Below are 15,303 nucleotides of genomic sequence, written 5' to 3'. Positions count from 1 at the left end.
TGCCTGTAATCCCAGCTACTCGGGAGGCTGAGGCAGGAGAATCGCTTGAACCTGGGAGGCAGACGTTGTGGTGAGCCGAGATCAAGCCATTGCACTCCAGCCTGGGCAAAAAGAGTGAAACTCCATCTCAAAAAAAAAAAAAAAAAAACTAAACTAAAAATGAAAAAATTAGCTGGGCATGGTGGCACATGCTTGTAGTCCCAGCTACTCAGGAGGCTGAGGTGGGAGAATCACTGGAACCCAGGAGGTGGAGGTTGCAGTGAGCCGAGATCGCACCACTGCACTCCAGCCCAGGCAACAGAGTGAAACTCCACCTCAAACAATCACCACCAACACCGCCGCCGCCGCCGCCAAACACAGACTGAGGCATCAAGTCATCAAGTGATTAAATGATGAAGAGCAAATTCAATTTTTAAAAACTGACTTCAAAAAGTCCAGGGATTGAAAGTGAAAACTAACAGATTTTTTTTTTTTTGAGACAGAGTCTTGCTCTGTCGCCCAGGCTGGAGTGCAGTGGTGCGATCTTGGCTCACTGCAAGCTCTGCCTCCCAAGTTCACGCCATTCTCCTGCCTCAGCCTCCCGAGTAGCTGGGACTACAGGCTTCTGCCACCAGGCCCGGCTAATTTTTTGTACTGTTTTAGTAGAGACGGGTTTTCACTGTGTTAGCCAGGATGGTCTCAATCTCCTGACCTCGTGATCCGCCCGCCTTGGCCTCCCAAAGTGCTGGGATTACAGACGTGAGCCACCATGCCTGGCCTAAAACTAACAGATTTTTAATAACCTCTCAGGTTCTTCAGGTATAGTTCTGATCTCTCCTTCATAGCCCATTCTGTGTCTGCTTTTTCTCTAGGTCCATGTCAAGTTCTGCCATGTCTGGATTTCCTCACTGTACAGTGAGTTTCAGGTATCTAGTATCTTTTTTTTTTTTTTGAGACAGGGTCTCATTGTGTCACCTAGACTGGAGTGCAGCAACCTCCGCCTCCCAGGCTCAAGCAATTCTCCTGCCTCAGCCTCCAGAGTAGCTGGGATTAGAGGCGTGTGCCATTATCACCCAGCTAACTTTTGTATTTTTGTTGAGACTGGGTTTCACCATGTTGGCCAGGCTAGTCTTGAACTCAAGACCTCAAATGATCCACCTGTCTCGGCCTCCCAAAGTGCTGGGATTACATGCATGAGCCATCGCGCCCAGCCCAGTCCAGCATCTTTTCATCTGAGTATAAGTTGTATCAACTACAAGCCTGATGTCTTATACTACTCAATAGCTGATCACATGATCTAACCTAATTGATACATTGCAGGCTAAATATTTGAAGCACAAGGTTTCACATTCTAAAATATTCCAATTCATTAAGTTTGAAATCACTAAAAATAGGTTTACATAAAACAATTCACCTGTACATAAACTCAAGCAGTATTGTGACTTGTGCCAAAGAAAGGTCTAATGAGGTCTGCTTAGTTCAAATTTATCATAATCAAGTAAAATACTAAATCTAAAATCTCCTACTGGAAATATATGTATTTTTTTTTCCCTTTGGGATACGTTTCAGGGAAAAGACTAGTCCTATGTGTGTTGCCTGGCCCTTTAAATTTTATGGATTTACCCTTAAGAGGACATAAGCGTAATAAAAATCCAGAGCTGTTCATGTAATATGACAAATACTAGATACGAATGACAATAGGATCACAGTGGTGAAAATTTTAATTGTTGAGAGGTCATCAACTAAAAATTTCTGGGAACTTCTGTCCTAGCTATAATATGTATGTCTACAAAAGAAACGCAGGCCGGGCTCTGTGGCTTACTCCAGTAATTCCAGCATTTTGGGAGGCCAAAGCAGCCGGATTGCTTGAGCCCAACAGTTCGAAACCAGCCTGGGCAACATAGTGAACCCCATCTATGTACTACAAATACAAAAAATTAGCTGGATGTGGTGGTGCATGCCTATAATCCAAACTATCTGGGAGGCTGAGGCAAGAGAATCACTGGAACCTGGAAGGCAGAGGTTGCAGAGAGGCGAGATCACACCACGGCACTTCAGCCTGGGCAAGAAAGCAAGACCCTGTCTCCAAAAAAGAAAAAAAAAAAAAGAAAGAAAGAAAAAAAGAAAGGCAGACAGAAACAAGCTGGGCACGGCTCCTGCCTGTAATCCCAGCACTTTGGGAGGTTGACAGGGGTGGATCGCTTGAGCCCAGGAGTTTGAGACCAGCCTGGGCAATATGGCAAAGCCAGGTCAGTGGTGCATGCCTGCAGTCCCACTTGGGAGGCCAAGGTAGGAGGATCTCCTGAGCCTGGGAGGTAAAGGTGGCAGTGAGCTGAGATAGTGCCACTGCACTCCAGCCTGGGCGGCAGAGCAAGACCCTGTCTCGAAAAACAACAATGCAACGAAACAAAAGAAAGGCAGAAACAGACTCAGAGTTATGTGCTACGATGATGGTAGAAAGAAAACATGAGGCTGGGCGCAGTGGCTCACGCCTCTAATCCCAGCACTTTGGGAGGCCAAGGTGGGTGGATCACGAGGTCAGGAGTTCAAGACCAGCCTGACCAACAGGGTGAAACTCTGTCTCTTCTAAAAAAATACAAAAATCAGCTGGACATGGTGGCGCATGCCTGTAATCCCAGCTACTCGGAAGGCTGAGGCAGGAGAATCGCTTGATCCCGGGAGGTGGAGGTTGCAGTGAGCCAAGATTGCGCCATTGCACTCCAGCCTGGGTGACAGAGCGAGACTGTGTCAAAAAGAAAAAAAAGAAAAGAAAATGATAGTATGATTTGTTAGGAAATTGAGGCACTTTAGCAGACAAGACAGAAAAAAGACAATGAATATTATTTTTATCATTAAACTTGGATGAAAAACTGTTTTTTTTGTTTTTTTTTTTGAGATGGAGTCTCGCTCTGTTGCCCAGGCTGGAGTGCAGTGGCCCGATCTCAGCTCACTGCAAGCTCCGCCTCCCGGGTCCACGCCATTCTCCGGCCTCAGCCTCCCGAGTAGCTGGGACTACAGGCGCCCGCCACGTCGCCCGGCTAGTTTTTTGTATTTCTTAATAGAGACGGGGTTTCACCGTGTTAGCCAGGATGGTCTCGATCTCCTGACCTCGTGATCCGCCCGTCTCGGCCTCCCAAAGTGCTGGGATTACAGGCTTGAAAAAAACTGTTTTGATAGCAAGTCTTGACTAAATAATTATCAGTTCCTCTAAAGAAAAAAAGAAGGCTAGGTGTGGTGGCTCACGCCTGTAATCCCAGCACTTTGGGAGGCCAAGGCGGGCGGATCACGAGGTCAGGAGTTCGAGACCAGCCTGGCCAATATGGTGAAACCCCGTCTACTAATAATAAGCTGGATGTGGTGGCGCATGCCTGTAATCCCAGCTACTGGGGAGGCTGAGGCAGGAGAATCACTTGAACCTGGGAGGTGGAGGTTGCAGTGTGCCAAGATTGTGCCACTGCACTCTCCAGCCTGGGAGACAGAGTAAGACTCTGTCTTAAAAAAAAAAACTTAGCTGGGTGTGGTGGTGCACGCCTGTGGTCCCAGATACTCAAGAGGGTGAGGTGGGAGGATCACATGAGCCCGAGGTTAAGGCTGCAGACAGCCATGATCGCACGCCACTGCATTCCAGCCTGGGCAACAGAGCAAGACCTCATCTCAAAAAAAGAATTTACTATTTTAAAGTGTTTGATTCAGTGGTTTTAACACCACCACCACTACCTAATTCCAGAACATTTTTGCCACCCCAAAAAGAAACTCCATACCCATCTGTAGTCACTCTATTTCCCAAGGCCCCCAACAGCAGGCAACCACTAGTCAGTCTACTGTCTGTCTCTATAGATTTGCCTATTCTGAACATTGCATATAAATGGAATCATAAAATATGTGTCCTCTTCTCATGTCTGGCTTCTTTCACTTACTACAATGTTTTCAAGGTTCACCTATGTTGTAGCAGGTATCAGCATTTCATTCCTTTTAATTGCAAATATTCCATTATATGGAGATACACATTTTGTTTATTTACTGTGATTAATGAACATCTGCGGTTGTTTCCACTTTCTGGCTATAAATATTGCTGTTATCGGTATTTGTGTACAAGTTTTTATATGAGCATGTTTTCAGTTCTCTTGAACCCAGTGTGTTCAATGCTAGTCAGTCTTTTAGCTATACATTTTCTTTTTTTTTTTTTTGAGATGGAGTCTCACTCTGTCACCCAGGCTGGAGTGTAGTGGCACGATCTCGGCTCACTGCAACTTCCGCCTCCCTGGTTCAAGCGATCCGCCCGCCTCAGCCTCCTGAGTAGCTGGGATTACAGGCGTGAGCCACCACTCCCGGCCTCAGCTATACATTTTCAACTGTGACAGAAACAATGAGCAAAAAAGGTAGCTGACTCCCTCCCTACCACCAGACACAATCCTCACTCCAAATCCTTTTCCCAAAAGTAAGCACTGCTAATATTGTATACATTTTTCTTAAAAATTAAACACATATTCAACAACAGTATTGTATTTAAGGGCCTTACAGTCATCATCTATTTAATACTCACAAAAGTCCTGTGGTTGTAGGAATTATGGCCAAATTCATTTCCATGACAAAGAACTAAGTCTTAAGTAACTTGTTCCAGGTTACACAACTACTGAACAGTGGAGTTGAAATTCAAGTCAAGTAGCCTGACTCTAAAACATGCACCAGGGCCCAGCACTTTGGGAGTCTGAGGTGGATCTCCAGACCCAGCTGTTCAAAACCAGCATGGGCAACATAGCGAGACCCCTATCTCTACAAAACTACTAAAAAGAACTGCCAATGCAACGATAAACTTCCAAAGAAATGCTTAAGAAAAAAAAAAAGGCCGGGCGCGGTGGCTCAAGCCTGTAATCCCAGCACTTTGGGAGGCCGAGACGGGCGGATCACGAGGTCAGGAGATCGAGACCATCCTGGCTAACACGGTGAAACCCCGTCTCTACTAAAAATACAAAAACTTAGCCGGGCGTGGCGGCGGGCGCCTGTAGTCCCAGCTACTCGGGAGGCTGAGGCAGGAGAATGGCGTGAACCCGGGAGGCGGAGCTTGCAGTGAGCTGAGATCCGGCCACTGCACTCCAGCCTNTAAACATGCATAAAGAATTTCTGTATTTTAACAGAATTATACTAAATATATTACATAAAATCTTCCCTAGTCAACAGGTATTGGTATACTTAACTTTTTTTTTTTTTTTTTGAGACGAGTCTTGCTCTGTCGCCCAGGCTGGAGTGCAGTGGCCGGATCTCAGCTCACTGCAAGCTCCGCCTCCCGGGTTTACCCCATTCTCCTGCCTCAGTCTCTGGAGTAGCTGGGACTACAGGCGCCCACCACCTCGCCCGGCTATTTTTTTTTTTGAGACGGAGTCTCGCTCTGTCGCCCGGGCTGGAGTGCAGTGGCCGGATCTCAGCTCACTACAAGCTCCGCCTCCCGGGTTTACGCCATTCTCCTGCCTCAGCCTCCCGAGTAGCTGGGACTACAGGCGCCCGCCACCTCGCCCGGCTAGTTTTTTGTATTTTTTTAGTAGAGATGGGGTTTCACTGTGTTAGCCAGGATGGTCTCGATCTCCTGACCTCGTGATCCGCCCGTCTCGGCCCCCCAAAGTGCTGGGATTACAGGCTTGAGCCACCGTGCCCGGCCTTAGTTTTTCTGTATTTTTGAGTAGAGACGGGATTTCACCATGTTAGCCAGGATGGTCTCGATCTCCTGACCTCGTGATCCGCCTGTCTCGGCCTCCCAAAGTGCTCGGATTACAGGCTTGAGCCACCGCGCCCGGCCTTGCTTTTTTTGTATTTTTCAGTAGAGACGGGGGTTTCACCTTGTTAGCCAGGATGGTCTCGATCTCCTGACCTCGTGATCCGCCCGTCTCGGCCTCCCAAAGGGCTGGGATTATAGGCTTGAGCCACCGCGCCCGGCCTACTTCACTTTTTAATGGATACAACACCACTTACTCAACCACCCCCTTCTGATGTACACTTACGTTCCCACTTTTTGCCATTACACACAATCCTGCTATGATCTTTTTTTTTTTTTTTTTTTTTTTTTTTTTAGTAGAGACAAGGTAATAGTGCTTCCTATAGGATATATTCCTGTAAGTGGGAATAACTGTGTCAAGGGCCATGTGTATTTTAACTGTAAGAGATGACAAATTATTATAAAAATGTGGCAATATGCATTCCTATTATACTATTTGGGTGCATCCCTTCTGCTGTATCTTCAACAATTTCAGATATTATATATGTATTGTATTTTATTTTTGCCATCAGATGAGCTAAAAATGACATTTGTTTTCCTTTACAGCTTCTGGAAAGTCTTTTTCCACAATGAGATTACATTTCCTGTATTTTCTCTCAATATTTTTATAGTTTCAAGTTTTTACATTTAAATCTTTAGTTCATGTAAACATTTGAGTATGTGAAGGATCTGTATTTTTCCGTATAAATTACATCATCCCCCACTAACTAATGAAAGCTTATTCCTCATGTTTATCATAATTAAATTCCCATGTCTGTATCTATTCTGAGATTCTTTATTCCGTAATTGTGTATTTCTATACCAATATCAAAAAATGAAAGACTACAAGGAACACAAACCTTTCATCTAGATTCAAACAGCCTTTTGCCTGTTTTCTCTATTTTTTTTTTTTTTTTTTTTTTCTTACCTTTTTGAGAAGTTGCAGGCATGATCTTTCAACCTCAACTATTTCAATTTTTTATTTTTTATTTTTTTTTTTTTTATTTTTTTTTTTTTTTGCTTAACCATTTGAGAAGTTGCAGGCATGATCTTTCAACCTCAACTATTTCAATTTTTTAATTTTTATTTTATTTTATTTTATTTTTTTTGAGACAGAGTCTCACTCTGTCACCCAGGCTGAAATGCAGTGGCACGATCTCGTCTCACTGCAACCTCCACCTCCCAAGTTTAAGTGCTTCTCCTGTCTCAGGCTCCCGAGTAGCTGGGACTACAAGCACATGCCACCACGACCCACTAATTTTTGCATTTTTAGTAGACATGGGGTTTTGCCATGTTGGCCAGGCTGGTCTCGAACTCCTGACCTTGTGATCCATCTGCCTCGGCCTCCCAAAGTGCTGGGATTACAGGTATGAGCCACCACACCTGGCCTGTGATTTCTATTTCTAAAGTACAAGAATAATGTATATATATTACACTCATCTTTTTTACTTGATCTGTTCAATTCTGAAAGTGGTTTATCCAAGTCCTCCACTACAGTAGACAGAATATGTGACCCAGTCTGAGAATTGTTGTCTCATAAGGAACTTTTTTTTTTTTGAGACGGAGTTTCCCTCTTATTGCCCAGCCTGGAGTGCAATGGCACAATCTCGGCTCACCACAACCTCCACCTCCCGGGTTCAAGAGATTCTCCTGCCTCAGCCTCCCGAGTAGCTGGGATTACAGGCATGTGCCACCATGCCCAGCTAATTTTTGTATTTTTAGGAGAGACGAGGTTTCTTCATGTTAGTCAGGCTGGTCTCGAACTCCTGACCTCAGGTGATCCACCCACCTTGGCCTCCCAAAGTGCTGGGGTTACAGGCGTGAGTAACCCCAGCACTTTTTTTTTGAGATGGAGTCTCGCTTTGATGCCCAGGCTGGAGTGCAGTGGCGCAATCTCAGCTCACTGCAATCTCTGCCTCCTGGGTTCAAGCAATTCTCCTGTCTCAGCCTCCAGAGTAGCTGGGATTATAGACCCCTGCCACCACACCTGGCTTTTCTTATTTTTATTTTTATTATTATTTTTTGAGATGGAGTCTCGCTCTGTCACCAGGCTGGAATGTAGTGGCGCATTTCAGCTCACTGCAACCTCTGCCTCCCCAGTTCAAGTTATTCTCCTGCCTCAGCCTCCCGAGTAGCTGGGATCACAGGCGCGTGCTGCCACGTCCAGCTAAATTTTGTATTTTTAGTAGAGATGGGGTTTCACCATGTTGGCCAGGATGGTCTCGATCTCTTGACTTCGTGATCCGCCTGCCTCGGCCTCCCAAAGTGCTAGGATCACAGGCATGAGTGACTGTGCCCGGCCTTTTGTATTTTTAATAGAAACCGCGTTTCACCATGTTGGCCACGCTGGTCTCGAACTCCTGATCTTGTGATCCGCCCTCCTCAGCCTCCCAAAGTGCTGGGATTACAGGCGTGAGAGACACCCCGCCCAGCCAGGAATTAACATTTTTGATAACTGATACTTTGTCTTATGTCTTTCACCATAATTTCATGTTTACTTTTCTTATGCTTTTTCAAATGTTCTATTAACTATTTCTTTCCTATGCTGTTTATTTTCCTACACTTAATAGCTTTAACTATTTTCCTAACAATTAAAAACGTACTCCAAGAGCGGGAGGCAGTGGCTTATGCCTGTAATCCTAGCACTTTGGGAGGCTGAGGCGGGTGGATCACAAGGTCAGGAGATCGAGACCATCCTGGCCAACATGGTGAAACCTGGTCTCCACTAAAAATATAAAAATTAGCCAGGCGTGGTGGTGTATGCCTGTAGTCCCAGCTACTCAGGAGACTGAGGCAGGAGAATTGCTTGAACCCGGGAGGCGGAGGTTGCAGTGAGCTAAGATCACACCACTGTACTCCAGCCTGGGCAACAGAGCGACACTCCATCTCAGAGAAAACAAACAAACAACAACAAAAAACAACTCTCTACACCCATTTAGAATGCCTTTCCTTCTCCAATATACCCAACCCAATGCCTGCTCTGAGCCAAGGCAAGCCTTTTAAAATTATTTTACTTACACACTTCTTCCCTTCCAATCTTCAGTTTTGTGGAATTTAGCACTGGTAGATTCCTACTATTAGGTTTTCTCTTACTATATGTTTTAAAATAATTTTTGAATTGAATACTTGACACTTCACATTATCCATTTATATTTTACTAAATTCATCACTCAGGACAGGCACGGTGGCTCACACTTGTAATCCCAGCACTTTGGGAGGCCAAGGCGGGCAGATCACCTGAGGTCAGGAGTTCAAGACCAGCCTGGCCAACATGGCAAAACCCTGTCTCTACCAAAAATACAAAAATTAGCTGGGTGTGGTGGCGGGCACCTGTAATCCCAGCTACTGGGGAGGCTGAGGCAAGAGAATTCCTAGAACCTGGGAGGTGGAGGTTGCAGTGAGCAGAGACTGCACCCTGTACTTCAGCCTAGGCAATAAGAGCAAAACTCTGACTCAAAAAAAAAAAAAAAAAAAAAAAGATACAAAAATTAGCCTGGTGGGGCCGCGTGCAGTGGCTCACGCTTGTAATCCCAGCGCTTTGGGAGGCCGAGACGGGCAGATCACGGGCTAAGGAGATCTAGACCATCCTGGTTAACACAGTGAAACCCCATCTCTACTAAAAATACAAAAAAAATTAGCCAGGAGTTGTGGTGGGCACCTGCAGTCCCAGCTACTCGGGAGGCTGAGGCAGGAGAATGGCGTGAACCCAGGAGGTGGAGCTTGCAGTGAGCCAAGACCATGCCACTGCACTCCAGCTGGGGCAACAGAGCAAGACTCCGTCTCAAAAAAAAAAAAAAAAAAAAAAATTAGGTGGGCATGGTGGTGCTCCCTTGTAGTCCCAGCCACTCAGAAGGCTAAGGCAGAAGAATTGCTTGAGTTTGGGAGGCAGAGGCTGCAGTGAGCCAAGATCACGCCACTGCACTCCAGCCCGGGTGACACAGCAAGACCCTGTCTCAAAAACAAGAATAAATAAATTCATCACTCATAATTGTTTCTTTCTCTTTTTTTGACATGGAGTCTCACTCTGTTGCCCAGGTTGAAGTGCAGCTGCACGATCTCGGTTCACTGCAACCTCTGCCCCCCAAGTAGGTGGGATTACAAGCGTGTAACACCATGCCTGGCTAATTTATGTATTCTTAGTAGAGATGGGGTTTCACCATGTTGGCCAGGCTCGTCTCGAACTCCTGACCTCAGGTGATCGGCCCACCTCAGCCTCCTGAAGTGCTGGGATTACAGATATCTGCCACCATGCCGGCCACTCATAATTGTTTCTTATATTCATCATCTTCCCCTAACTTCCTATCTTTGTAAAATAGTTCCAAAGGCTACCTGAGGATTTATCATTCTAAGCCAGTGTCCAAAATATCTTTTGTCTTCATGTTTGAATAAAAATGTTAGTTGTATGGCCTGGCGCAGTGGCTCAGGCCTGTAATCCCATCACTTTGGGAGGCTGAGGTGGGTGGATCATTTGAGGTCAGAAGTTCTACAAAAGCCTGGCCAACATGGTGAAACCCTGCCTCTACTAAAAATACAAAAATTAGCCGGGCATGGTGGCAGGCACTTGTAGTGCCAGCTACTCAGGAGGTTGAGGCAGGAGAATCGCTTGAATCCGGGAGGTGGAGGTAGCAGTGAGCCAAGATCACGCCACTGCATTCTAGCCTGGGCGACAGAGAGCAAGACTGTCTCAAAAAAAAAAAAAAAAAAGTTGTAACACCAGTATTTCCATGTAAATGTGCTGGGAAAAAAAAAAGTAGCTGTAACAGTATTCTGAGAAGTCTGTTCTTCCTGTCAATAATCTATTGTCAATAATTCCAACTTTCAATGTTGCAGAAAATCAATTTTCTTTCCTTTTAAAAATCCCGTTCTAGACTGGGTGCAGTGGCTCACGCCTATAATCCCAGCATTTTGGGAGGCCAAGGCAGGTGGATCACTTGAGGTGAGGAGCTCGAGAGCAGCCCTGGCCAACATGGTGAAACCCCATGTCTTCTAATACAAAATATAAGCCAGGTGTGGTGGTGCACAGCTGTAGTCCCAGCTACTCAAGAGGCTGAGGCAGGAGCATTGCTTGAACCTGGGAGACAGAGGTTGCAGTGAGCTGAGATGGTGTAACTGCATTCCAACCTGAGCAACAGAGTGAGACCGCATTTCAAAAAATAAAAATAGGCCGGGCACAGTGGCTCACACCTGTAATCCCAACACTTTGGGAGGCCGAGGGGTGCGGATCACGAGGTCAAGAGATTGAGACCAGCCTGGTCAACATGGTGAAACCCTGTCTCTAAAAATACAAAAATTAGCTGGGCGTGGTGGCACATGCTTATAGTCCCAGCTACTGGGGAGGCTGAGGCAGCAGAACCACTTTTGGGAGGCGGAGGTTGCAGTGAGCCAAGATTGCACCACTGCACTCCAGCCTGGTGACAAAGTGAATCTCTGTCTCAAAAAACTAAGTAAAAATTTAAAAATCCTGTTCTAGATGACAGCTTAAGATGTTTAACACTTAAATTCATATATTTCACCAGATTTTGGTTAGGTAAGGGCAATTTTTTCCCAGTACTGCTGCCTGGAAGTCAGCAAACCCTTTCAATTTATCAACTTAGGGCTTTATTGTGTCTTCAGCTGTTTTCCCTTCTGAAATGCCTCTTAAGACATATTGGTTTCCAGCAGCGTCCTTTTACATTGTCTATGGAAGTTTAAAATAAAGAAATCTTTTAGGTTTTACAACCTTTCTCCACTAGTTTCATCTTTTAAGAATTCTCATTAAAATTCAAATACAGTTCTCTTCTGTTTCTTTCATTAATCTACCTTCATAGGCACCATCTTTTCTCATTCCCTTGGACTCTGTTTTGAACCACTGTGATCCTTACCTTATTTGCATATATATATTTAATCGTATTTTATGCATATAATACGTTTAAGCATACTTCCTTTGGCAGTTAGAGAGGATCGCAAAATTTTTCAATTGGTCTGTTTTCCACACTGAAGTCTGTGAAAAGCACTGAATTTTTTGTTTTACTATTTGGCGCAGTAAGGTAACGATTAAAAAACATGGGCTCTGGGCTAGGGCGGTGGCTCACACCTGTAACCCCAGCACTTTAGGAGGCCAAGGTGGGCGGATCACGAGGTCAGGAGATCGAGACCATCCTGGCTAACACAGTGAAACCCCGTCTCTACTAAAAATACAAAAACAAAAATTAGCTGGGTGTGGTGATAGGGCCTGTAGTCCCAGCTACTCGAGAGGCTGAGGCAGGAGAATGGTGTGAACCCTGGAGGCGGAGGTTGCAGTGAGCCGAGATTGTGCCACTGCACTACAGCCTGGGTAACAGAGTGAGACTCCATCTCAAAAACAACAACAAAAAACCATGGGCTCTGGAACCAGGCTGCTTTACTGTGTGACTATGGCAAGTTATTTAACCTGAGTCTCGGTTTCCTCATCTGTTACATGGGAATTAATAACTACCTAGTTAGAGAACCTGGCACATAACAATTAGCATTATCTATCTCGGTGATTAAACGTTTAGGGCAGTTAAAGGTCTCTAGACCAAGGGACAAGGTAAAAATCACAGATCTTAAACCTACAGAGATGAAACAATGTCACAGGAAAATCCCAAAGTCTACCCTAATCTCAACGGTAGTGTAATAAGGGTAATTAGGTGAGAGCAAGGATGGATCATCCTTACTGATAAAAGCTCCGGTACATTAGAAATGTCACCCAAATTTATACAAACTGATAAAGGAAGCAGAGGCAATTCAAATCCCCCAAACTTGTGCCCCTCCAATATGGTGGCCATCAGCTACAAAGATCTATTTAATTAAAATTTAGTTCTTCATTTACACTAGCCACATCTCAAGTGCTCATAACTACACACAGTACCTCATCATTGGACAGCACCACTCTATAAACAATGAAAAAATTAAGAAAAAAGGGAGTTATTGGAACTGAACCTTAGCCTATGTCGAATGCAAACTATTCATGCACCTGTGCAACAGGTGGTCTGGATCACAAAGGCAAAGACTTGGACAACTTTAATTTAGACCACAGTCAGAAGACCTTAGACCACAGAAGACTGTAGGTTCAAATCCCAGCTATGCTACTTAACCACCTTAAAGTACCCTAGACTTGTCACTAAATCACACAGCACCACATAATGGTTAACAGCACACAATCTCTGGACTATGTGGATTTGAATTCCGACTATCATTAGCTATGTGACATTGGGCAAGTTACTTCACATCTCATTTGTTATCTTCATTTTATAGTAGGGCCTATCTTCTAGCTATGTTGTGGATCAAATTAGTTAATATTTGTAAAAGCAATCAGAACAACGCCTGGCATTATTAAGTGTTACATAAATATCTGCTACATAAAAATAATCTCTCAAGCTTCTATTTCCTTAATTCCCAAGTAGGCAAGATAAAACTTGCTCTGTTGGGAGGCCAAGGCGGGAGGATCACGAAGTCAGGAGATCGAGACCATCCTGGCTAACACGGTGAAATCCCATCTCTACTAAAAATACAAAAAATTAGCCAGGCGTGGTGGCAAGCGCCTGTACTCCCCACTACTCGGGAGGCGGAGGCAGGAGAATCGCTTGAACCCGGGGAGGCGGAGGTTGCAGTGAGCCGAGATTGCGCCACTGCACTCCAGCACTCTAGCCTGGCGAGAGTGAGACGCCATCTCAAAAAAAAAAAAAAAAAAAGTTAAAAGAAAAAAACTTGCTCTGCCCATTTCACGTTTCATGGTAATGAATGAATAACAGGATGTAAATTACAAGAAAATGTTTTAAAAGCACAAAACGTTATTAGATTACAAGGCAGAGGTCTTGCCTTCCACATTCTTTAATCTCCCACAGTATCAACCAAATTGCTAAGTGTTGATTTAATAAATTTAAAAATTTTCACTAAAACTGGAGCATCACACTCTAGAGTCATAAACGGATAAACCCTGAATAAGGTGCAGAGTGCTTAAGGAAAAACCTGCTATAAACTCATTCTGACCCAAAGAGGGTGAAATCACCTCAATTTGAGTTCCTAAGGAGCAATATGCACAGCCTTGAATCATTAGAGGAAATCTCCATTCCCTAACCTCCATTCCTTAAAGAAACACAAATGGGCTCTATAGTTATTGTCAAGTTACCTATCCTGTGATATTTTTTGGTGAAAAACAGTTTTCTTCAAGTTCACAACTGACAAGTGGTATAAACAGACTAATTTTCCCCAAATATCCTGTCTTTCACTAACTGGAAACAGAATGACAAAAGCAAATAGTGGAGTCTCATTAAAAATTATTATAGAGAACTTTTACTTATTGCAAACCTAACCTATGCCAGATGAAATTTCAAAAGCGACTTAATGAAAATATAAACCAACGTCTGATCTAACTGCTCTAATGAAATCTGAAAAAACAATGCCACGACGTTCCAACATTAGCCAGCACACCCAACATGATCATCTGCTTTCCGTTGGAATAAACGTCAAAGGCTGTCAGCTGCTACACCTTCCAAGGCAAATTGGAAGTCAAATTCTTTCTAGAGTTTGGGGTTTTTATGAGTTGATACGGGTGCCAAATCAGAGAAAAGAGAAACAAAAGGAAACAGGTAAGACCCCTTTTAAGAGTCACTAAAAAATATCACTGGTGGCTGCTGCAACAAATGTTTACAAGACGTAAGTTCACCACAAGCCTTATTTATTTTTGGTGGCGGTGGCGGGGAAGGAGAGTAAGCACAGAAAATTATTAAAAGGTGAGAGGACCTTACAGTTCATCTAACTCAACGCCCTCCTAGGGTAAGGGTTCCCAGTATTCCAAAGGTTCTTTTTTCCGGGACCTGAGCTACAATACAACCAAAAATAAGGGGTCGGGATGGCAAAGAAACGGGAGAAAGACGATCATCTGATCAGGCCCGTCGACGGTGGCAGCGTTCCCCCAGAACGCCAAGAGTCCGCCAGTTCCTCCGCCCCTCTCTCCCCAAACCCCAGCCTCGGCTAAGGCGCGCACGCGCAGCAAGTAGGGGCTGCGCGTGGCGACGCGCAGGCGTAAAGTGGGTAGAAACAATGAGCTTTGTTGCCGAGGCGGTGGTTGGGGGCAGGGGAAAGGGTACCCGGCGGAGGAAGAAAGGACCGGGGGAATGGGCAATAAGGCGAAGTGCTATCCCGGCAGCCCTCGCGCCACTGAGGACCCGGATAGAGAGCTGCGCGATCCAAATCATTAATAATGACAATGAAAAAAAAAGCGACGGCCATGTCTCAGAGAAGAGAGAGACGAAGTCGGCCCAAGCTAATCCCTCAGACTTGGTGGAAAGAGGCAGCGAACAACCGAGGCCGCAAGGGACTCGGTGGCCAATCACCCAGGGAACCCTTTAGGCCCCTCTGCCGTCGCCGACGTGCTGTCGCTCGACCGCCGCACCCCCATCGCCACTCCGCCCGAGGGGACCCCCTCACCCAGTGCACAGCAGCGGGGACGGCAGCCAACGAATCCTGTCGGCCTCCGCGGATCTCCACAGGCAGCGCCGCTCCCCCGCTCGACGTGCGCTTCGCCCGCCGCCTCCCTTCTCCAGTCCAAACAAACACCCTAGCCCGGAAGTGACTTC

The 15,303-nt window shown here is 45.3% G+C and overlaps 1 protein-coding gene across 2 annotated transcripts in view; it reads right to left on the bottom strand.

The window, feature by feature from the left end:
* Positions 1-15,303, bottom strand: part of PAIP2 (poly(A) binding protein interacting protein 2) — a 22,424-nt gene extending 7,121 nt beyond the window's left edge. For both annotated transcript variants that reach the window (XR_003119925.1, XM_025388831.1), the window contains exon 1: positions 15,155-15,303. The gene's annotated coding sequence lies outside the window, so the exon portion shown is untranslated. The remainder of the gene's footprint in view (positions 1-15,154) is intronic.

Source organism: Theropithecus gelada, chromosome 6, assembly GCF_003255815.1.
Source record: "Theropithecus gelada isolate Dixy chromosome 6, Tgel_1.0, whole genome shotgun sequence".
In the NCBI taxonomy this organism is placed as follows: Eukaryota; Metazoa; Chordata; class Mammalia; order Primates; family Cercopithecidae; genus Theropithecus; species Theropithecus gelada.
This window is presented reverse-complemented; position numbering and strand designations above follow the sequence as displayed.